Source organism: Ambystoma mexicanum, chromosome 13 (assembly GCF_040938575.1).
Source record: "Ambystoma mexicanum isolate Mex_15411 chromosome 13, UKY_AmexF1_1, whole genome shotgun sequence".
Lineage (NCBI taxonomy): Eukaryota > Metazoa > Chordata > Amphibia > Caudata > Ambystomatidae > Ambystoma > Ambystoma mexicanum.
The window spans coordinates 15,324,381-15,350,621 of record NC_090938.1 but is presented as its reverse complement, the minus strand read 5'-3'; positions in this window follow the sequence as shown (position 1 = coordinate 15,350,621).

The following is a 26,241-nucleotide window of genomic DNA, read 5'->3' as shown; positions in this document are numbered from 1 at the left end:
TGGGGCAATGGAGACAGTGCAGGGATCTGTGAGAGACCATTGAATACTCTAGGGGAATGGACACGGCGGGTGATATGTGAGAGACCATTATATTCTGTGGGGCAATGGACACAGCGGGTGATCTTTGAGAGACCAGTAAATACACTGGTTGAATGCATACAATAGGGTGATCTGTGAGAGACCATTAAATACTCTGGGGGAATGGACACAGCGGGTGATATTTTAGAATCATTACATACTCTTGGGGAATTGATACTATGGGGTGATATGTGAGAGACCATTAAACTCTCTGGGGGAATGAATACATTGGGGTGATATGTGAGAAACCATTACATTAAATACTCTCGGGGAATGGACACAGAGGGTGATATGGGAGAGACGATTAAATACTCTGGGGCAATGGATGCAGCAGGTGATATGGCGAGACAATTAAATACTCTGGGGCAATGAACATAGTGCAGAGATCTGTGAGAGACCATTAAATACACTGGGGAAATGGATACAGTGGGAGATATGTGAGAGACCATTAAATACTCTGGGTCAATGGACACAGCGGGTGATCTGTGAGAGACCATTACACACTCTGGGGCAATGGACACAGCGGGTGATCTGTGAGAGACATTACATACTCTGCGGGAATGGATACTATGGGGTGATATGTGAGAGACTCTTAAATACTCTGGTGGAATGGACATGGTGGTTGATATGCGAGTTACCATTAAACACTCTGAGGGAATGGACACAGTGCAGTGATCTGGGAGAGACCATTAATTACTCTGGCGCAATGGACACAGCGGGTGATATGTGAGAGACGATTAAATACTCTGGGGTAATTGATGCATCATGTGATATGGAGAGACCATTAAATACTTTGGGGCAAGGAACATAGTGCAGTGATATATGAGAGACCATTAAATACACTGGGGGAATGGATACAGTGGGAGATATGTGATAGACCATTAAATACCCTGGGTGAATTGATACAGTGGGTGATACGTGAGAAACCATTAAATACTCTGTGGCAATTGATGCAGCAGGTGATATGGAGAGACCATTAAATACTCTGGGGCAAGGAACATAGTGCAGTGATCTGTGAGAGACCATTAAATACTCTGGGGGAATGGACACAGCAGGTGATCTGTGAGAGACCATTAAATACTCTGCAGGAATGGATACAATGGGGTGATATGTGAGAGACCATCAAATACTCTGGGGCAATGGACACAGTGAGCTATCTGTGAGAGACCATTAAATACTCTGCGGGAATGGATACAATGGGGTGATATGTGAGAGACCATCAAATACTCTGGCGCAATGGACATAGCAGGTGATATTTGAGAGACCATTACATACTCTGGTTGAATGGAAACACTGGGGTGATCTGTGAGAGACCATTAAATACTCTGGGGCAATGGACACAGTGAGCTATCTGTGAGAGACCATTAAATACTCTGCGGGAATGGATACAATGGGGTGATATGTGAGAGACCATCAAATACTCTGGCGCAATGGACATAGCAGGTGATATTTGAGAGACCATTACATACTCTGGGTGAATGGAAACAATGGGGTGATCTGTGAGAGACCATTACATACTCTGGGGAAGTGGATGCTATGGGTGATATGTGAGAGACCACTAAATACTCTGGGGGAATAGATGCTATCGGGTGATATGTGAGAAACCATTAAATACTCTGGGGCCATGGGCACAGCGCAGTGATATGTGAGAGGCCATTAAATACACTGGGGGAATGGATACAATGGGGTGATCATGTGAGAGACCATTAAATACTCTGGGGCAATGGACATAGCTGGGTGATATGTGAGTAACCATTAAATACTCTGGGAGAATGGATATAGCAGGTGATATTTGAAAGACCATTAAATACACTGGGGGAATTGATACAGTGGGTGATATGTGAAAAACCATTAAATACTCTGGAGGAATTGATACAGTGGGTGATATGTGAGAAACCGTTGAATACTCTGGGGCAATGGATACAGTGGGGTGATAAATGAGAGACCAATAAATACTCTGGGGGGATGGATACAGTAGGGTGATCTGTGAGAGATCATTAAATACTATGGGGGAATGGATACAGCAGGCTGATATGTGAGATGCCATTAAATACTCTGGGGGAATGGATACAGCGAGTTGATATGTGAGAAACCATTAAATAGGGGAATGGACACAGCACAGTGATATGTGAAAGACCATTAAATACTCTGGCACAATGGACACAGCAGGTGATATTTGAAACACCATTACATACTCTGGATGAATGGGTACAATGGGGAGATCTGTGAGAGACCATTAAATACTGTGGGGCAATGGACACAGCGTGCCATCTGTGAGAGACCATTAAATACTCTGGGGGAATGGATACTATCAGGTGATATGTGAGAAACTAGTAAATACTGTGGGGCAATGGAGACAGTGCAGGGATCTGTGAGAGACCATTGAATACTCTAGGGGAATGGACACGGCGGGTGATATGTGAGAGACCATTATATACTGTGGGGCAATGGACATAGTGGGTGATCTTTGAGAGACCAGTAAATCCACTGGGTGAATGCATACAATAGGGTGATCTGTGAGAGACCATTAAATACTCTGGGGGAATGGACACAGCGGGTGATATTTTAGAATCATTACATACTCTTGGGGAATTGATACTATGGGGTGATATGTGAGAGACCATTAAACTCTCTGGGGGAATGAATACATTGGGGTGATATGTGAGAAACCATTACATTAAATACTTTCGGGGAATGGACACAGAGGGTGATATGTGAGAGACGATTAAATACTCTGGGGCAATGGATGCAGCAGGTGATATGGAGAGACAATTAAATACTCTGGGGCAATGGACACAGTGGGTGATCTGTGAGAGACATTACATACTCTGCGGGAATGGATACTATGGGGTGATATGTGAGAGACTCTTAAATACTCTGAAGGAATGGACATGGTGGTTGATATGCGAGTTACCATTAAATACTCTGAGGGAATGGACACAGTGGGAGATATGTGAGAGACCATTAAATACTCTGGGTCAATGGACACAGCGGCTAATCTGTGAGAGACCATTACACACTCTGGGGCAATGGACACAGTGGGTGATCTGTGAGAGACATTACATACTCTGCGGGAATGGATACTATGGGGTGATATGTGAGAGACTCTTAAATACTCTGGGGGAATGGACATGGTGGTTGATATGCGAGTTACCATTAAATACTCTGAGGGAATGGACACAGTGTAGTGATCTGGGAGAGACCATTAAATACTCTGGTGCAATGGACACAGCGGGTGGTCTGTGAGAGACCATTAAATACACTGGGGGAATGGATACAGTGGGAGATATGTGAGAGACCATTAAATACTCTGGGTCAATGGACACAGCGGGTAATCTGTGAGAGACCATTACACACTCTGGGGCAATGGACACAGTGGGTGATCTGTGAGAGACATTACATACTCTGCGGGAATGGATACTATGGGGTGATATGTGAGAGACTCTTAAATACTCTGGGGGAATGGACATGGTGGTTGATATGCGAGTTACCATTAAATACTCTGAGGGAATGGACACAGTGCAGTGATCTGGGAGAGACCATTAAATACTCTGGTGCAATGGACACAGCGGGTAATATGTGAGAGACGATTAAATACTCTGGGGCAATGGATGCAGCAGGTGATATGGAGAGACCATTAAATACTCCAGGGCAAGGAACATAGTGCAGTGATCTGTGAGAGACCATTAAATACACTGGGGGAATGGATACAGTGGGAGATATGTGAGAGACCATTAAATACCCTCGGTGAATTGATACAGTGGGTGCTATGTGAGAAACCATTAAATACTCTGTGGCAATGGACACAGCGGGGTGATATGTGAGGGATCAATACATACTCTGGGGGAATGGATACAGTAGGGTGATCTGTGAGAGACCATTAAATACTCTGGGGTAATGGATACACTGGGGTGATCTGTGAGAGACCATTAAATACTCTGGGGGAATGGATACAATGGGGTGATATGTGCGAGACCATTAAATACTATGGGGGAATGATTACAATGGGGTGATATGTGCGAGACCATTAAATACTCTGGGGTAATGGATACACTGGGGTGATCTGTGAGAGACCATTAAATACTCTGGGGGAATGGACACAGCAGGTGATCTGTGAGAGACCATTAAATACTCTGCGGGAATGGATACAATGGGGTGATATGTGAGAGACCATCAAATACTCTGGCGCAATGGACATAGCAGGTGATATTTGAGAGACCATTACATACTCTGGGTGAATGGAAACAATGGGGTGATCTGTGAGAGACCATTAAATACTCTGGGGCAATGGACACAGTGAGCTATCTGTGAGAGACCATTACATACTCTGGGGAAATGGATACTATGGGGTGATATGTGAGAGAGCACTAAATACTCTGGGGGAATGGATGCTATCAGGTGATATGTGAGAAACCATTAAATACTCTGGGGCCATGGGCACAGCGCAGTGATATGTGAGAGGCCATTAAATACACTGGGGGAATGGATACAATGGGGTGATCATGTGAAAAACCATTAAATACTCTGGGGGAATTGATACAGTGGGTGATATGTGAGAAACCGTTGAATACTCTGGGGCAATGGACACAGTTTGGTGATAAATGAGAGACCAATAAATACACTGGGGGAATAGATACAGTAGTGTGATCTGTGAGAGACCATTAAATACTCTGGGGGAATGGATACAGCAGGCTGATATGTCAGATGCCATTAAATACTCTGGGGGAATGGATACAGCGAGTTGATATGTGAGAAACCATTAAATAGGGGAATGGACACAGCACAGTGATATGTGAAAGACCATTAAATACTCTGGCACAATGGACACAGCAGGTGATATTTGAAACACCATTACATACTCTGGGTGAATGGGTACAATGGGGAGATCTGTGAGAGACCATTAAATACTCTGGGGCAATGGACACAGCGTGCCATCTGTGAGAGATCATTAAATACTCTGGGGGAATGGATACTATCAGGTGATATGTGAGAAACTAGTAAATACTGTGGGGCAATGGAGACAGTGCAGGGATCTGTGAGAGACCATTGAATACTCTAGGGAATGGACACGGCGGGTGATATGTGAGAGACCATTATATACTGTGGGGCAATGGACACAGCGGGTGATCTTTGAGAGACCAATAAATACACTGGGTGAATGCATACAATAGGGTGATCTGTGAGAGACCATTAAATACTCTGGGGGAATGGACACAGCGGGTGATATTTTAGAATCATTACATACTCTTGGGGAATTGATACTATGGGGTGATATGTGAGAGACCATTACACTCTCTGGGGGAATGAATACATTGGGGTGATATGTGAGAAACCATTACATTAAATACTCTCGGGGAATGGACACAGAGGGTGATAAGTGAGAGACGATTAAATACTCTGGGGCAATGGATGAAGCAGCTGATATGGAGAGACAATTAAATACTCAGGGGCAATGAACATAGTGCAGTGATCTGTGAGAGACCATTAAATACACTGGGGGAATGGATACAGTGGGAGATATGTGAGAGACCATTAAATACTCTGGGTCAATGGACACAGCGGGTGATCTGTGAGAGACCATTATACACTCTGGGGCAATGGACACAGCGGGTGATCTGTGAGAGACATTACATACTCTGCGGGAATGGATACTATGGGGTGATATGTGAGAGACTCTTAAATACTCTGGGGGAATGGACATGGTGGTTGATATGCGAGTTACATTAAATACTCTGAGGAAATGGACACAGTGCAGTGATCTGGGAGAGACCATTAAATACTATGGCGCAATGGACACAGTGGGTGATATGTGAGAGACGATTAAATACTCTGGGGCAATGGATGCAGCAGGTGATATGGAGAGACCCTTAAATACTCTGGGGCAAGGAAAATAGTGCAGTGATCTGTGAGAGACCATTAAATACACTGGGGGAATGGATACAGTGGGAGATATGTGAGAGACCATTAAATACCCTGGGTGAATTGATACAGTGGGTGCTACATGAGAAACCATTAAATACTCTGTGGCAATGGACACAGCGGGGTGATATGTGAGAGATCAATACATACTCTGGGGGAATGGATACAGTAGGGTGATCTGTGAGAGACCATTAAATACTCTGGGGTAATGGATACACAGGGGTGATCTGTGAGAGACCATTAAATACTCTGGGGGAATGGATACAATGGGGTGATATGTGTGAGACCATTCCATACTCTGGGGGAATGGATACAGTAGGGTGATCTGTGAGAGACCTTTAAATACTCTGTGGTAATGGATACACTGGGGTGATCTGTGAGAGACCATTAAATACTCTGGGGGAATGGATACAATGGGGTGATATGTGCGAGACCATTAAATACTCTGGGGTAATGGATACACTGGGGTGATCTGTGAGAGACCATTAAATACTCTGGGGGAATGGACACATCAGGTGATCTGTGAGAGACCATTGAATACTCTGCGGGAATGGATACAATGGGGTGATATGTGAGAGACCATCAAATACTCTGGCGCAATGGACATAGCAGGTGATATTTGAGAGACCATTACATACTGTGGGTGAATGGAAACAATGGGGTGATCTGTGAGAGACCATTAAATACTCTGGGGCAATGGACACAGTGAGCTATCTGTGAGAGACCATTACATACTCTGGGGAAATGGATACTATGGGGTGATATGTGAGAGAGCACTAAATACTCTGGGGGAATGGATGCTATCGGGTGATACGTGAGAAACCATTAAATACTCTGGGGCCATGGGCACAGCGCAGTGATATGTGAGAGGCCATTAAATACACTGGGGGAATGGATACAATGGGGTGATCATGTGGGAGACCATTAAATACTCTGGGGCAATGGACATAGCTGGGTGATATGTGAGTAACCATTAAATACTCTGGGCGAATGGATATAGCAGGTGATATTTGAAAGACCATTAAATACACTGGGGGAATGGACAGAGCAGGTGATATGTGAGAGACCATTAAATACTCTGGGGGAATTGATACAGTGGGTGATATGTGAAAAACCATTAAATACTCTGGGGGAATTGATACAGTGGGTGATATGTGAGAAACCGTTGAATACTCTGGGGCAATGGACACAGTGGGGTGATAAATGAGAGATCAATAAATACTCTGGGGGAATGGATACAGTAGGGTGATCTGTGAGAGACCATTAAATACTCTGGGGGAATGGATACAGCAGGCTCATATGTGAGATGCCATTAAATACTCTGGGGGAATGGATACAGCGAGTTGATATGTGAGAAACCATTAAATAGGGGAATGGACACAGCACAGTGATATGTGAAAGACCATTAAATACTCCTGGGGAATGGACACAGCGAGTGATCTGTGAGAGATCATTAAATACTCTGGCACAATGGGCACAGCAGGTGATATTTGAAACACCATTACATACTCTGGGTGAATGGGTACAATGGGGAGATCTGTGAGAGACCATTAAATACTCTGGGGCAATGGACACAGCGTGCCATCTGTGAGAGACCATTAAATACTCTGGGGGAATGGATACTATCAGGTGATATGTGAGAAACTAGTAAATACTGTGGGGCAATGGAGACAGTGCAGGGATCTGTGAGAGACCATTGAATACTCTAGGGGAATGGACACGGCGGGTGATATGTGAGAGACCATTATATACTGTGGGGCAATGGACACAGCGGGTGATCTTTGAGAGACCAGTAAATACACTGGGTGAATGCATACAATGGGGTGATCTGTGAGAGACCATTAAATACTCTGGGGGAATGGACACAGTGGGTGATATTTTAGAATCATTACATACTCTGGGGGAATTGATATTATGCGGTGATATGTGAGAGACCATTAAACTCTCTGGGGGAATGAATACATTGGGGTGATATGTGAGAAACCATTACATTACATAATCTCGGGGAATGGACACAGAGGGTGATATGTCAGAGACGATTAAATACTCTGGGGCAATGGATCCAGCAGGTGATATGGAGAGACAATTAAATACTCTGGGGCAATGAACATAGTGCAGTAATCTGTGAGAGACCATTAAATACACTGGGGGAATGGATACAGTGGGAGATATGTGAGAGACCATTAAATACTCTGGGTCAATGGACACAGCGGGTGATCTGTGAGAGACCATTACACACTCTGCGGCAATGGACACAGCAGGTGATCTGTGAGAGACATTACATACTCTGCAGGAATGGATACTATGGGGTGATATGTGAGAGACTCTTAAATACTCTGGGGGAATGGACATGGTGCAGTGATCTGGGAGAGACCATTAAATACTCTGGCGCAATGGACACAGCGGGTGATATGTGAGAGACGATTAAATACTCTGGGGCAATGGATGCAGCAGGTGATATGGAGAGACCATTAAATACTCTGGGGCAAGGAACACATGCAGTGATCTGTGAGAGACCATTAAATACACTGGGGGAATGGATACAGTGGGAGATATGTGAGAGACCATTAAACACCCTGGGTGAATTGATACAGTGGGTGCTACGTGAGAAACCATTAAATACTCTGTGGCAATGGACACAGCGGGGTGATATGTGAGGGATCAATACATACTCTGGGGCAATGAACATAGTGCATTGATCTGTGAGAGACCATTAAATACACTGGGGGAATGGATACAGTGGGAGATATGTGAGAGACCATTAAATACTCTGGGTCAATGGACACAGAAGGTGATCTGTGAGAGACCATTACACACTCTGGGGCAATAGACACAGCAGGTGATCTGTGAGAGACATTACATACTCTGCGGGAATGGATACTATGGGGTGATATGTGAGAGACTCTTAAATACTCTGGGGGAATGAACATGGTGGTTGATATGCGAGTTACCATTAAATACTCTGGGGGAATGGACACAGCAGGTGATCTGTGAGAGACCATTACATACTCTGGGGGAATGGATACAATGGGGTGATATGTGCGAGACCATTCAATACTCTGGGGGAATGGATACAGTAGGGTGATCTGTGAGAGACCTTTAAATACTCTGGGGTAATGGATACAATGGGGTGATATGTGAGAGACCATTAAATACTCTGGGGGAATGGACACAGCAGGTGATCTGTCAGAGACCATTAAATACTCTGCGGGAATGGATACAATGGGCTGATATGTGAGAGACCATCAACTACTCTGGCGCAATGGACATAGCAGGTGATATTTGAGAGACCATTACATTCTCTGGGTGAATGGACACAATGGGATGATCTGTGAGAGACCATTGAATACTCTGGGGCAATGGATGCAGCAGGTGATATGGAGAGACCATTAAATACTCTGGGGCAATGAACATAGTGCAGTGATCTGTGAGAGACCATTAAATACACTGGGGGAATGGATACAGTGGGAGATATGTGAGAGACCATTAAATACTCTGGGTCAATGGACACAGCGGGTGATCTGTGAGAGACCATTACACACTCTGGGGCAATAGACACAGCAGGTGATCTGTGAGAGACATTACATACTCTGCGGGAATGGATACTTTGGGGTGATATGTGAGAGACTCTTAAATACTCTGGGGGAATGGACATGGTCGTTGATATGCGAGTTACCATTAAATACTCTGAGGAATGGACACAGTGCAGTGATCTGGGAGAGACCATTAAATACTCTGGGGGAATGGATACAATGGGGTGATATGTGCGAGACCATTCAATACTCTGGGGGAATGGATACAGTAGGGTGATCTGTGAGAGACCATTACATACTCTGGGGGAATGGACACAATGGGATGATCTGTGAGAGACCATTGAATACTCCTGGGGGAATGGACACAGCGCAGTTATATGGGTAGATATACATCAGGGCAGGGAAAGGGGTGGCATGTGACAGAAATTTCCCCACAAGGATAGATACAGCAGGGTATGTGAGGGAGGGGCGTGACACCAGTCCCTATAGGAACTGAGGGCCGTATCCACTACCCAAGTAGAACCAGCTCTGAGTCTATACCTAGGGGCTCCAAGGATGTTTATTCTGAGTCCCGTTGAGTAAACATATGGTTGGGAGGGATCCAACCACTACTAGAACTCTTTACTTTTTCTGTTAAAAGCAGCCACTCCCCCCTTCTAAGCGACCCTCACTGAGACTGGGCATCTATTTGCCCTCCCCCCGCCACGTATCTATAGAAGGTTGGTGCTACGATGGCCGGCGTTGGCCAAGCTCACATAGAGCATCTGGGAGGCGCCAGGACTCAACGGCTGGCCCAGAGCAGAGCTGCAGGGTGTCCAGTACCCGCCCGAGGGCCCCTGCTTGACGATGCTTCAGGCTGGCATTAATTAAGCACTTTCCCTGCCTCCCCCCATTTGCGCCGGACTCCTGACACGTGTAATCCCGTCTCCCGTCCATGAAAGGAAGCACGGATCAGAGGCGCAAAGTGACCTCACCCAGGAATGCTGCTGTTGATTTTGGACAATGGAAAAACACTCTTTTAGGTGGAATTTTCTCGAGGCCGATGTGCGCTCGCAGGTTCTCCCGGCTGAGCCTTCTCGGGTTTCCTGCTCTAGGTTTGGCTGCCGGGTTGGGCGGGCAGTCCTTCGGTGCCCACCCCCACAGGGCCGGGGGGGGGGGCGGGGAGGGGGCTCAAAGCAGTGGGTACTGATTGGCGGTGAGTCAACAGTAGCCAGACACTTGCCTTCTGTGAGGCAAAGGACGGGGTGGAGGGTGGTGGCGGGTACACACACCTCAGCCAGTCCTGTCCTGCTCTGAGAGACAATGGCCCTCATTCCGAGTGGGACGGTAAGAGATACCGGGCACTGGTAAGGAGACCGGTGCCGGTAATCCCTTACCGCCCTACTACGAGGTCCCTTAGCGGGTCCCTCCTTTAACGCTTGGTTTTACCAGGCGTTATGGATGGGACCCGCTAAGCGTCTTCAGAGCTAATAATGCCACCGCAAATTGCGGTACCGTTATTAGCTTCTTCCCCATTCCCATGGAGCCCTAGGGGGGCTCAAATGGGAATGGGGATTTTTTTTTTTCAATGGGGACTTACCGGTCCCGCAAAGGTCGGACTACACCGGTAAGTCCCCACTGAACGAGACCGGTGCCGGTACCATTATTGGAGACAGTCATGGCACAAATAGCACCATGACTAACTCCAATCTCGGAATGAGGCCCAATGACTAGCTGGCACTCAGCTTCAGTGAGCCCAGAGTTCACCTGTGAGGCACTAAGTCAAGCATACTCAGTCAGTGAGTGCAGTCCTAGCCAGCGGGATACAGGAGAGCAGTGTACTCGACAGCAGCCAGTCCTGTCCTCCTCTGCGAGACAATGACTAGCTGGGACTTGTTAGGAAACATTTCATATGTGTGTGTAATTTTCCCTCCATGTGTCAACCCCCAAACTTTCTGCTGCTGTTAAAACACCATTGACTGACTTTGCCAGAGAAGAACAGCCTTCAGCTGCACTCCTCTGAGCTTTTGCTCACTTGTTATGGGGAAACTGACATGCCCTTAAGACAGTCCGTACTGGGAGACTTTGTTTCCCTTAGTCCTTTTCTCATGTTGCAACTTTTGTGCAACATGTGACAAGTGTGCAATGTATCTTACCATACAGCACACTTGGGTCTATAGTCATTTCCAAAGGCCCTAGATACTCTCGCTGGACTTTTTATGAACTCTGCAGATGTGTCATGGACAAGACTGGTGGCAGCTATCTTTTCGCATTATTTTTAACCCTTTCCTGCCATGTTAACCACATTAACCGCGTTTGGCATGAATAGGTGGCATGGCTCCAAAATGGCCATGCCACGAGGTTCTTTGTCCTGTCCTTTGGCCATCTTACCCCTTCACCTTCCCCAGGTTGAGTCGACCCAGGTCAGTCCTTATTTGGTCATGCACTTTCCTGCAAATCCCAATGCTTTCGCAGGCTTCTGCATGCCTCCAGGATGTGGGCTGGAACGTCTGGTTCCAATACACATCCTGTGTGCCAGACAGTCTGCAGTGCCATGAATGCCTGGGACCACCTTGGTCAGTGATTGGTCCACGTATGGACTGTGTGTTTGGGAGCAGATCTCCCATTGGGTCCTCTCCGTTTTGGCACAAAGGGAACTTTGGATAAGAGGAGGCTGGAAACACCACTACCATGTCGAGCTGCTGAGTTCTCGCTAAACAAAGGATAGGATCCAAGTATCCTGCAACTACAAACCTGAGTCGAGGAACTGCTGGTGACCCGCTGGAAGGTTTGGCACCCTGAGCCCGCTGGCAATTAAGCTTTCTCTGAAGTGTCCCTGGGCTAACCAGTGGGCTGACCAGCTTACACAGGACCTTTGCTGTGTCTCCGCCGTCGTTTTGAAGAGGTCCTCTAAACTTGGTATACTGCTAGCTCTGTGTCCACGTCACCCTCACACCAAATTTCGTACACTTGGCATTCCCAGGTCTGAAGCGAGACGAGTGTGCCCGGACCAGAGTAAACACAGTTACCGTGTTGCCCTGCTGTGGCAACGTCCTTTGCAAGTCTGCCTCATTTGTGACCTTCTTGCCCCTGAAGCCTGCTGCAGTGAAACTGGGGCGATTCATCCACCCGGAGCAGAGAAATCACCACTGTCCCATTTGGGAATCGTCACTAGATCTCAGGAACTAAAAGCTGCTGAGACGTCCTTTTTGCCGCTTTCAAACCTGCAACTGAATTGGACTAACCTGCCGAAGTTTGGGTCTTCTTGCATCAGGGACCGGTGAGTAATCAATACCCCAACTGGTGGCCGCTAGCGCAAGAGCCCATTTTTATGCACGAGTGGCCCCTGGGGGCCCCTCTCCTGTCCACTGCTATTGCGAAATAGAGACTCCATCCCGAACTCTCGAACTGCCTCTGCCTTCAAGTGGAGGTCCTTCTTGAATAGTGGGAACTTATTCTTCATCACCTTATCCAGCTCGAGCTGCTAGAGACCCCTGAAGAGACCCTGTTTTGCCCATTGAAACAACTGCGTGTGTCTGCACTACATGTACTATTGAGCACAAGGCTCCCCTCTTCTAAGGCCTTGGACTGCCTCTTAGTTAGGTGAATAACGGATGTTGAACTGGGCCTAAAGATTAACTGCACTGCCTGTTTCCTACCCATCTAGGCTGTTGACATATTTCGTGCAGTCACCCTTTTAGACCCCCTGGTCTTGCATATATATTGTATTGAGTGTGATGTATTGGTTTACTTAGTGTTACTGTGATTCTTTGCTATGGTCTATGTTACAAATGCCTTGTAATAAATGTGTCTATATTTTTAATATAACACCTGTCTGGAGTAATGTGTAAGTGTCCTTAAAATACCGGCACCGCCTTGGCGGAAAGGGGAATTACCGCCCCATTCCAAGGTTGGCAGGGCGGTAATTCCCCCTTCCACCATTGCCCTTCCCCATTCCCATTTTTGCCCCATAGGGCTCAATGGGAATGGGGAAGGCGCAAATTACGGTACCGCAAATTGCGGTACCGTAATTAGCTCCCTGGGTCCCTTTCCGGCTTGGTTTTTAACACCTGCAAAAAGCAGGCGTTAAATCCCCCAACCCGCAAAGGGACCTCGTAGTAAGGCGGTAAGGATTTACCGGTACCAGTATTTTACCGGTACCGGTAAATCCTTACCGCCATCCGTGTAATGAGGCCCACAGTCTTGACCGCCTGCCATAGCTGTCGGAATAAAAAGTATATCGTGCCTCCTATTGTAATAAATATATAAATATTGGCCTAGGCCAAGCTGCTTAAAAGTCACTTGCGAGATCCATGTTGCAAGGTCCTGACCTTTAATCTATGTAGGCCACCATTTTAGGTCAAACCGCCATTTTAGGATTTATGTGGAAAAAGTCACCCTGTGAGCTAAGATGGTGGACGATGTCATTGCAAAATGCAACATGGCTGTCTTGTCCTCTACATCGCTAATGTGTAATCTGCCTGCAGGCTACTTGTTGAGGTCATGAACTAAGACCTCGTCCTACGTTAACCTATGTGTAAAAGGATTACTCGTGCAATGAAACCAATCTACGAGTATGCATTATGATAATGTATTTACACATTGAGCAAACAACATCTGTTTTACTGCATTGTATTAATGTTTAAGAAGACTTGCAATACGAAACTTAGAATACACAGTTAATGCATACGCTTATTGTAACATGTAATAAAGAACAAACCAGTTAGATGCAGTTATTCGAGACTTGGCAACAAACCCTAGAATTTGTGATGAATAAAGTAGAATATTAACCCGAAGTGGGTTGGCCATAGTGCCCACAAAATGTAGAAAAAGCGAATGCATTCTAATGTACAGTCCCTCACTGAACACACTGAACCACGCTGGAGTTCATTGTGTTGTACTGAGGGCCGATAGCTATCTGACTTTGCACTGTTTTGTAATTGTATTCGACAGAGAATAAAGTACTTTGTATGTTCCTTTGAAAACTGTGTTTGGTGTATTTCCTTTTGGGGTACTCAGCCTCGATATTTTGTTTCTCTTTTCACAGTTGGCGCCCGAATAGGGACCCTCAAGATTGATGCCGGATTGTTGAAGGTTGACACTTACTATCGGACGGTGTACAAAATGAAGGAGCCCCTGGATGAGACGCGACACCTCAGCAGCGCAGCACGATCCGATCCCTGGACGACTAGCCTGTGGTCTGGAACGGCATCTTGACGAGGGTCCACTTATTGAGGCGGGCAGATTTGCCGAAATCACCATACACGAGGTAAGATTAGTTAGGTAACATTCTTAGAAGTACTGATCGGTCCTCCTTAGGTTTGGCCAGGTGAGTCGTTACCCGATTCTTAATTTAACCCTGGCAATTTGAATTTTGGCGCATTGTATCTGCAGACACAATTATTGACCAGGTAACACCAAGACTTTGAGATATGCCTGGGAAATGGTCTACCTGCTTTAGGGCATTATTCCGCAGTGATAGACAATCTTTGGAATTTGGCCATCCGGCACCACAGGAGGGGTCGCCGGCATGTACTATGTACTGTAAGCATGGCATTGGTAGTATAGTGTTTAATGATATTTGGCACAGACAAACCAGACATGCCTCCTCACTTCAGTGGCCAATCAATGGTAGTTTCGAGATCCCTCGCATTGAATGTTTGGAGTCAGTATTGTTAAAGAAAAAGGCTAGACCTGCAGCAATTGATGTTTTACAGAATTGGAAAAAAGAAGCATTACAACAGCTTAAGAGTAGAGAAAAACATGCGCGCCGTCATAAGACGGTTTCCGAAAAAGCATTATTATATGATCAGGATAAACAGTCTGAGTCGGCTAAAAATATGAAAAGGGCTTTCTCACTTGGTATCCAGAAAATCTATCCTTCCAAAGATCTTCATGATTTTGATGAGTTTCTTGAGAAAATGTTAAACAAATGAGGCCTGGTGCCTCTGCGCCACCTCCGTATGTCCCTCTTCCTGCTGCTGTACCTTTTCCTGCTGTTATTCCTACTCTTCCTGCTCAACCTGTTGTTCCTACTCCTCCGACTGTTGTCCTTCCACCTGCTCCTCGCCTCTTGCTGCCGCACCAGTTATAGCTCCTCCATCGAATTTGCCTGCTCCCTCTCTTCCAAGTGGTCTTGGGCCGCTTGTAATCGATCATGGTGCAGGTTCAAAGGTTGTCACTCGCAGTGCTGTTCCACCGGAGAAGAAACGTGAGTTAATTGCATGGGCTAAACATTGTATGGAGAAGGATGATCAGGCTAGTGTTTTTTCCACACTTTCAAATACGGATAATTTTCCTGAGAAAAACCTTTTTATTGAAGGTTTGGGAATTCAGTTATGTATAATGTGGGGAAGATTAAATAATACGGATGTTCCGCAAGAGTTAAGGGATCTAAATACTTTAGCACTTTCCAGAGATACTGTGGAGAATATAGAAAAGAGTTAGAAATGATACAGAATGAGGATGATGAAGAGAAAAGTATGTATGTACAGAAACGGTACCTTCCGTGTCGTAAACCGATGTCGGAGGAAATGCGAATTTGTAAAAAAGATGCAATTAGATGGATTTCGGACATATCGATAACTCCGGTTGAGGTATATGGCACATATAGTCAATATACGTTAGAAATGCAGAGAAAAGTGATACAGGTAATGGTAGAGTACCTGCAGGATGAATGTGTAAAGAGGAAGATTAGTTGTCCCACAGAGTTATTGAATATTTATAAGAGAGCTTTTTCGGTTGACACTTCTTCGACTGCTTTAGCGCTCGATTTGGCTCTGTTGCTTAGTAAGCGTTCAGAGTTGCCTACATCTTAGTTGCCTATGAGAGAGGTTCCTCCGACATTTGTCCCGAGGGTTGAGGTTGCGGCTGATGCCGCACAAGGTATAGCCGCTGTAGACATTCCCGCACATTTGGTATCACAGTTTGTTCATGTCCCGTTTTCACGACAGGAAGTGAACACCATTAGACAGTCCATTCCTGATATGAGGGAAAATCCGAGAGGGTTCTATAAAAAGATGGAATCCGTTTTGCAATGCTCAGTGTTCACCTTGGGTGACATTGATTTGTTGTTTCCAGTACTCCTGCCCATAGATTTGTGGAAACAAGTTAGAACTATTGACGATGTACCCAGGTTGGGAGATACATGGGCGAATCTAACTAGATTCGATGGGGAAAGGCCAGCTGGTGAAAGACCACAACAGGTGATATTAACCTTGCCTGATAGAATCATTGCTAAATTAAAAACCATAATTCCCAAAAAAAGAATTATTTGGGACAATCTTACGGCCTGTGTCCAAGGAAAGTCTGAGGGTGCTATCGAGTTCTTTAATCAGTTCGAACAGGTATTTTCAGATTTCAGTGGACAAGACTTAGGCACAGAGTCTGGGAAAAGGTTATTTGTGGACAAATTTGTACATGGATTGCTGCCTGACATCCAGTCACAGATTATGTCCTCTGAGAGCGCTTGGCAGGCGAAATCGCAATCAGGAGTATTGCACATGGCTCAGTATTATGAGAATCGTGTCAACAATGAAAAAGATAGGATTGAAAAACAGAAAGGTGATTTAAAAACAAAGGTGCTATTACAGCAAATTGTTAGAGGCCCCAAAGGGGGTAACTCTCAGGTTAGAGGTCAGTATGTCCCACAGGGGGATGTGCTCTTGGGTCCTGTGAATATTACCCAATGTGCTTATTGTCGACGAGAGGGTCATTGGTGAGCACAATGCCCCGCCCTTCAACAGAGGTTGAATAATAGTATGGGTAGGCAATCTAGAGGTCACCCGGGCATAGGGGGCCCTGGTAGAGGTCAGTTTACGCAGGACCCTCAGCAGCCTTTTTCACAGGAAAATCAGACTCCGAGTGTGGATACTAGGAACATATTCGATCATCCTTCCACTGTATATTTATCCGAAGAGCTTCCTTTTGACAATATTCTGTTTCGTTAGGATTGACGGAAACAGGGTTTGGAACCTACACCTATTCCCGTCAATCAGAAAGGTCCCTACGTTGAAATGGTAGTGGGTAATAGGAAACATCAGTTTTTGATAGACACTGGAGCGCAGAAGTGTTCCATTGATCGTTCACGGGTTCCAAACGTTCCACTGTCAGGGCAAACCAATGTTTCTGTAGGGTTTTCTGGTACTCCAGTTGTTTGTCCGGTCTCTATGCCAGTACCTATTTCTTTGGGTCCCTTCACAGACCAGTGTCCTTTTCTATTGACCTCAGATTGCGGGGAAAACTTGCTGGGATTGAACTTGTTAAAAGAATTGAATGCAGTGATTTATTGTTCTTCTGATGGAGTACGTTTGACAATTTCACCGCAGCAATCTTCCGCCTCGCAATTTCTGACTAGACCTTTGCCTCTGGAATTCATTGATGTACCAGAGAGCTTATGGGCTGTCAACGACAATGATGTTGGTGTTTTGCAGATTGAGCCTGTTAAGATAGTTATGAAACATGGAATCGAGCTGCCACGCATTCCCCAGTATAAGATTTCGGTTGAGGGCGAGCAAGCTTTGAAAAGTTTTGTTTCCGATTTTGTGCATTGTGGTGTGATTGAAGAAATCTCAGGAAGTTTGTGTAATAGTCCGATTTTACCAGTGTACAAGAAAGGCAATAATGTAATTCAATTTCGTTTTATAATTGATTTACGTGCCATTAATAAAGTTGTGGCACCACAGTTTCCAATTGTGCCTGATGTGACTACAATCTTAACCATGATTCCAGCTACAGCTACTTACTTTAGTTTTGTGGACCTAAAGAATGCGTTCTTTAGTATTCCTATACACAAGGATAGTAGATATTTGTTTGCGTTTACCTTAGAGGGACGCTCGTTTACATTTACTCGTGCACCTCAAGGGTATACAGAGAGTCCTAGTATTTATAGTAGGGCTTTGAAAGAGCAACTTGATACCCTTGAATTGCCCTCTACTTGTACTTTGCTTCAGTACGTTGACAATTTGCTTCTGGCTGCAGACTCTGAGAGTGCCTGTAAGGAGGGCACCGTGTTACTACTTATTCATCTAGCTGAGCATGGTCACAAAGCTTTGCTTAAGAAATGTCAATATTGTTGCCAGGAGGTCGCCTATTTAGGCTATCTCCTGTCAAAGGAGGGAAGAAGATTGACGCCTGAAAAAATAAGACACATTTCTGGCATGTCTGTCCCAAATATGCAGAAGGAAGTTAGGGCCTTGATAGGTATGGCTTCTTACTGTAGGTTGTGGATCCCACATTTTTCACCAGTGATAAAACCGATGTTGGCCTTGACGAAGAAGGGCATTTCTTTGCCGTTGCCATGGACTTCGGAACACCAGCAATCGTTTGACTTGCTTAAGACTGCACTATGCTCTGCACCAGTTTTGGGCACACTAAACTATGAAAAGGCCTTCGCATTGTTTGTGCATGAACATGATGGATGTGCTTTGGCTGTATTAACGCAGGAGCATGGAGGGAAGAATACACCATGCGGTTACTATTCCTCTGCCCTTGACCCTGTAGCATGCGCTTTTCCAAGATGTCTGTGCGCTGTCGCTGCTGCTGCGTCTGTAAAACACAGTGAGGGAATGGTCCTAGGCCATGATTTGAGCCTGATGGTGCCTCACTCTGTAGATGTTCTATTGACCCGAACTCAAACGCAACACCTCACTTCCGCACGGTTGATGAGATACAAATTGATCTTGTTTGCCCCTCACATTCAAATTAAGAGGTGTTGTGTTCTTAATCCGGCTGAACTCCTACCTTTCCCGCAAGATATTACTTGCGGTGATGCAGACTCACATGATTGTTTGTATACGACCGAGCAAGAAACAAAGGGCAGGATTGATTTGAAAGATACCCCCTTGGATAACCAGCAAGGAGAGCTGTTTTGTGATGGCTCCTGCTTTAAACTTCTGGATGGTACATCCACAGCCGCTTATGCAATCACTACCTTGAGCACGGTTGTGGAAACTAAGAGAATTATGCATAATTCTGCTCAGGCCGCAGAGATTATAGCCTTAACCCGAGCTTGTGAACTTTCCGAAGGGCTTGCAGTGAATATATATACTGATAGTCAGTATGCCTTTGGGGTGGTTCACAACTTTGGGAGACTTTGGTCGGAAAGAGGATTCCTAACCTTGCATGGTACTAAGATCCAACATGGCACCCTAATATTGCAACTTCTCTCAGCACTTGCGCTCCCTACTCAGTTAGCAGTTGTAAAATGTGCAGCACATCGCAAAATTGTAGATAACATTGGAAAAGGGAATGCCTTCGCTGATCAAATAGTTAGACCAACTGCCACTGATCTCTTTACGGAGATATATGTTTCTAGGGAAATTGAAAATGCTAATTTGATGGATGAGGATGTGGGGTCTGTACGGGATATCCAAGCTGATGCCACAGTAAAAGTAACCAAGAGGTGGGCTGTGGGCTTGGGAAGACTTGATGGCGATGGGTGTTGGGTGGACACGGTGGATGGGAAATGGTTACTTCCCGATGCGTACGTGCTTATGATGGTTGTAAAGGAACACGGTCCTACGCATATGTGTGCTCAACAGATGACGAAAATGCTAGAAAGAGTGTGGCTAAACGACAAAATTTCAAAAATTGCTCAGCACTACATCCAGAATTGTATGATTTGCCTACAACATAATGTCGGAAAGGGGACAGCAACCCCGAGGGGAAGTTTTGGGCCACCCTCTGTCCAATTTGAAGTAATTCACTTTGATTTCATTGAAATGTAGCGATGCAATAATTAAAAATATGTATTGGTAGTTATTTGTGCCTTTAGTAAGTGGGTTGAGGATTTCCCTGTTAAAGATGCCACAGCTATGACCACTGCGAAAACTATGTTAAAGGAATATTTTCCCCGGTTCGGTATGCAGAGAGTTATCTGGTCGGACAATGGTCCACACTTTGTCGCCGCTGTAATCTGACAGATATGTACAGCGTTACAAATTGACAAACGTTTCCATTCGGCCAGACATCCTCAGAGCGCCTGACTAGTAGAAAGACACAACGGTATCATCAAGAACAAACTCGCTAAGATGTGTGCCGGCACCAAACTAAAATGGCCGGACGCCTTACTGATCGTGTTACTAGCCATGCGTACAACCCTTCAAACTAAGACTGGGCTCTTTCCATTTGAGGTGGTAATGGGGAGACCTGCCAATATCTGGAATTTGCCAAAATGTCGAAAGTTAAGAGATATTGAAAATGTATTACTTTCAGATTATTTTAGCCAATTGACTAAAAACCTGTATTTGATTTACCACCAGGTCGAGAGGCCTTACCTGTGCGGTACGAAGGCCCGGGCCACGGCATACGACCAGGAAGCTGGGTGATCACTAAGTCATTTGAGCGCGCTTCCTGACTCGCGCCTCGCTGGCGTGGGCCGTTCCAGGTCCTATTGGTCACCCAAACAGCAGTGCGGGTAGCTGGCCGAAAGAATTGGATCCACGCGTCACACATCAAGAAACTTCCTTACCCTGTGCCACACGTTACAGAAGAAGCAGAATCCCTTGCTGATACTGCAACCAACGAGTCTAAAGCAGTAAACAGCACTGAGAGTGTGTCAGAGAATATCTCTAAGCCCGAGAGGCTTGGGGAAGGTGCCATTTTGTTTCCACACTCTCCACCGATTTTGCAACCAGGAACGGATGTCTCAAACAAAGCACCTTTGTTTGTCCCGGATACGTTGCTTCCAACGGGAAGTGACGACACATTGCTTCCGAATCAATCAGTACCAGGAAAAACCAGATATCACTTGCGTCCAAGGAAATAGACATACGCCACGGTTCGACTGTGCATTCGAGGAAGGAAAAGAATTATCGAGGTCTTGCTTTTGCCCAAATTTGAGGAAGGGGATTCTGTTGGCTAGGGTTTTGTAAGGACACAGAAATCGCGCGACCGGGGGGGTCACCAGCAACAAACATTGGGGTTTCCGTTTTGAAGACTGCAATGCCTGCTACCGCCGCCGCTCGTATTGGACTTGTAAATAAGTGGGTGACTAACTGGGACAATGGACAAAATGCCTGGGCCCCGAAAACGTACTGCTGTATTTTCGTAATAATATTTGGTTTTATAATAGGCACTGTTGTAGGCCTTTGGTATTTAGAAGAAGCTTATCCATTAGAGTTTTCGTTACCGACTGTAAATGTACCCACTGTTCATACACCTTTTGTGCATTCGCATACTTTGTCCCCTAGATATTCCTAGCACAGACAAAAATATCATAATAATACTCTGTTACTTATAATAAAAGCTACGCATGCCATTTTTAATAGATCCAATTGTTGGGTCTGTTCGCATTTACCGCAACACGGGGATAAGGGGCTAGGTTGGTATATTCATCCTTTACCATTAACAACTGCTTGCTATGCTTCACTTAGAGTACTGTTCTTTTGCCGATGGAATGATAGCATCTCAGGGAACTTTGATGGCACCAATTTGAATAGTTTTGAGAAACGTGTTCTGACTCCCCTGGGATGCTCTCTTTTTGCAAATAGGAGCAGACCAAATGTTGCTTCTATTAGGCCTTCTGATAGACTGTCTCGTCCTTTTCAATCTTTAATTTCCTTTAAAATGGCTCCGATAGGCAATAAGGATGCCTTGCCGCCTTCTTACACTGTTAACAATAGCCCCGATTCCGTTTCTTTCTGCATACAGAGGAATGGCACGCGGTCAATGGGAAATTTTAAAGGTTGTGCCAACGTTGCAAATTTGACTGGGGAAGACAGACCTCTGTATGTAGGCAAACCTGTCTATTTTGTTTGCAGTAATATAGCGTTTCCATGGTTGCCCAGGGATTGGCAGTGAACCTGTTATTTAGGGATCCTGTTACCTGTGGTGTTCATAGCGAGTACTAAAGAAGTTTCGGAGGCTCGTCCACGATGAGATGAGAATGGTGATACCCTGGCACAAGTATTAGGGGACATAGCAAAATCAGTTGTGCCATTTTGGGGGCAGATAGCGAATTCAGAAGATATCAGGAGACTAGCGAGAGTACTGGAGAGAACCATCAACCGGACCACAGATATACTCTACAATATGACAATAGAGCAGAAAGCAATAAGATCAGTAGCACTCCAAAATCGAATGGCATTAGATGTCATTCTAGCTGAGTGTGGGGGAGTATGCAAATTAGTGGGGTCCGCTTGCTGTGTTTACGTACCAGATTCCTCCCCAACTATCTTTAAGGCAATACAAAATCTGCATGTCCTTGGTTCTGAAGTGCATGTTCCCGAGGGAAACTGGGATCTAAGCGCTTGGTTCTGGGACTTCTTGCGATCTTGGGGTTGGAAGGTACTTTTGGTTTCATTAACTATTTTAGGAGTTCTGTTGTTCCTTTGTTGTTGTATTCAGTGTCTGCCTGGTATGTGTTCGATGCTAGGGGGATGTTGTGCACAAGCGATAAATTCGATAGGACATGAGGTGTATGCCTCGGATAAAAATTCCAAAGAATAAGTGTTAAAAGATATATTAGTAGAAGACCTAATGGCGATAGATATTTCAGATAGTGATTCAGGGTACATGGATACTGATGCATGGAGTTGTTCGTAAAAAGTATATTGTGCCTCCTATTGTAATAAACATATAAATATTGGCCTACGCCAAGCTGCTTGAAAGTCACTTGCGAAATTCGTGTTGCAAGGTCCTGACCTTTAATCTATGTAGGCCACCATTTTAGGTCAAACTGCAAGTCACTTGCGAAATTCGTGTTGCAAGGTCCTGACCTTTAATCTATGTAGGCCACCATTTTAGGTCAAACTGCCATTTTAGGATTTATGTGGAAAAAGTCACCCTGTGAGCTAAGATGGTGGACAATGTCATTGCAAAATACAACATGGCCGTCTTGACCTCTGTACATCGCTAATGTGTAATCTGCCTGCAGGCTACTTGTTGAGGTCATGAACTAAGACCTCGTCCTATGTTAACCTATGTGTAAAAGGATTACTCGTGCAATGAAACCTATCTATGAGTATGTATTATGATAATGTATTTACACATTGAGCAAACAACATCTGTTTTACTGCATTGTATAAATGTTTAAGAAGACTTGCAATATGAAACTTGGAATACACAGTTAATGCATACGCTTATTGTCACATGTAATAAAGAACAAACCAGTTAGATGCGGTTATTCGAGACTTGGCAACGAACCCTAGAATTGGTGATGAATAAAGTAGAATATTAACCCGAAGTAGGTTGGCCATAGTGCTCACAAAATGTATAAAAAGCGAATGCATTCTAATGTACAGTCTCTCACTGAACACACTGAACTACACTGGAGTTCGTTGTGTTGTACTGAGGGCCGATAGCTATCTGACTTTGCACTGTTTTGTAATTGTATTCAATAGAGAATTAAGTACTTTGTATGTTCCTTTGAAACCTGTGTTTGATGCATTTCCTTTTGGGGTACTCAGCCTCGATATTTTGTTTCTCTTTTCACCCTGTTCTAAGAAACTAGGCTGGCCTTCTGAACCTCTGCCCCTCCTGGACAGAGTTCAGAAATCCTTCTTAACACATTTTGTGGCAGCGGTGGGATAGGACTGAAGGTATCCAGTGTTGCACACTAGTGAAGGCATTTCAAGTTATTTCGACCAGGACACATAGTGAATAGTTGTAGTATAACTGAAAAAGGCCATAGTCCTATCAAACAGTATGGAAACAAGTACCTTGTTAACTTTAAATGCTTTTAAATCTGAAACATTGAGAAGGATGTATGGTGAGAGAAGTGTATCTGCCCAATGCAAACAAATGGAAATGATCCAAAGAATCATGGACTGACAAGAAGCTCAGCTTAGTGCCATAGTTCCTGGGGACAGTACAGAAGGAGGTGGGGCTGCTCCCACTGGCAGAACTGACACTTCTGTCGCTGCACTTGTTCATGGGACCCATGAGGATTTGGAGGATGTAATGTCTAGTGTTTCCTCTGCCAGTACTGAAGGTGAGGCCATGCTTGAATTCAAGAAGCAAGAACCGCTGTTTGGGCAGAAGGAGCTTGAATTTAACATGACCAAACTGAAAAAAGACCAGGCAGAAAAACAGAAAGATAGGGATCACCAGTTGGAACTGGCCAAGCTTCAGGTTGCCAATGGATCCAAGGGTCCTGGGCATGGGTCTGGGTCCTCCTCTCACCCAAGGCTTCCTAAGGATCTGCTCAGTGTGTATGAGGAAAATAATGACATTATGGACTAGCTGAATACATATGAGTATGCATGTGAAGTTCAACAAGTTGACAATGCTGATACAATTGCCTGGTTACTTAGCAGACTGCCCCACTCTGGCTGCAGTGCCATTATGGAAATGTCAAAAGCTGAGAGAGCAGATTTTACAATGTTGAAGCAAACTCTCATCTTAAAGTTTGGAAAGACTCCGGCCCAATACTTAAAAAGATTCAGAGAGTACAAAAAGAAAGAAGGTGGTACTTGGGTATCTTATGTAACTGAATCCTTAAAAACTTGACTGGCTGGGTTGAAGGTTAAAATGTCTCTACTTTTGAAGGTATGATATGTCCTTTCATGCTCAAACACATTTTGGCATACTCTTCCCCTGAGCATAAGCAGCACTTGGCAGATTCATAGGAGATAGATCCTAAGAAACTTGCCACAGCAGCAGACTTCTGGGTGTCACATCGAGTGTCCCATAAGGACAAGACTCAGCCTGGTAAGCAGGAGGAGGGAAAAATGTCCAGAGATAAGGAGGGTGGGGAATCTGATAAACTTCCTCCCAGAAGGGCCACAAAAGGAAAAATTATGGTAAAACACAAGAGAACTCACAGTGTAGTGGAGGTCAGCCTCCAAAACAGAACTATTATTATAGTAAGCCTCCCTATGTAAACAGACCCAGTGGATCTTGTTTTGCTTGTGGAGCAACTGACCTTGTGAAGGGGGATCCCAGATGTAAGGCCAAAACCTTGGAGGTCCAGTCTGCGAATCTGGCCTTCTCCTCCTATGAGGAAGAAGAGATTACAGGGGCATCCTTCTCCTCAGACTCCTTCCCCAGTGGGATAGAAGCTGAGGTAGTTTTAGTTTCCCTGGGTTCCTGGGAGCCTAAAGTCTCAGAGGCTTATGCTAGGATTCCAGATAATACCACACACTACTTTAAAGACAGTGTGCTGATCAATGGAGTAGATACTTCAGCTCTTAGGGATAGTGGATGCAGTCGAGCTGTAGTGGATTCTACCTTGGTAGACCCAGAGGAAGTTGCCAAAGCTCCTCTGGCCCCCACTAAGTTGGCTGATGGGCCACCTCTCATGTTCCCAGCAATTCCTGTTACTCTTACTATCAATGGTACAGCAGTCAGAATTCCAGTGAGCATACAGAGGAATGTCCCAGGAAAGGTCTTGCTGGGAAATGATCTCAGAGCTTTAGGGCTTGTGGGAGATAAATCTGAAAGACTGTGCACAAGGTCTCAAACAAGGGTAGCACTGGCCAAGACCACTGCTATGCCCCAGCCAAAGGGGAAACCCAAGGCTAAAGGAGTAAGAAAATCCAAAAAAGGGAAAGAAAACATTCCCCCTAACTCAGCTACCACTGAGGTGGAGGTAGGTGGTCAAACACATGAACCTGACGAGGAAGACGTGTTGCCTGAAATCCTCAATCCCCATGACCATCCTGTACTCCAAAGTTTGTTGATGGAAGGTGGTCCTCACATGGTTGAGTTCAGTAAGGGCCAACGTGAGTGCCCATCCTTAGAAGGCCTAAGGAGACAGGCCTGCTCCCAGCTTGAGGGTGAACCTCCTAGG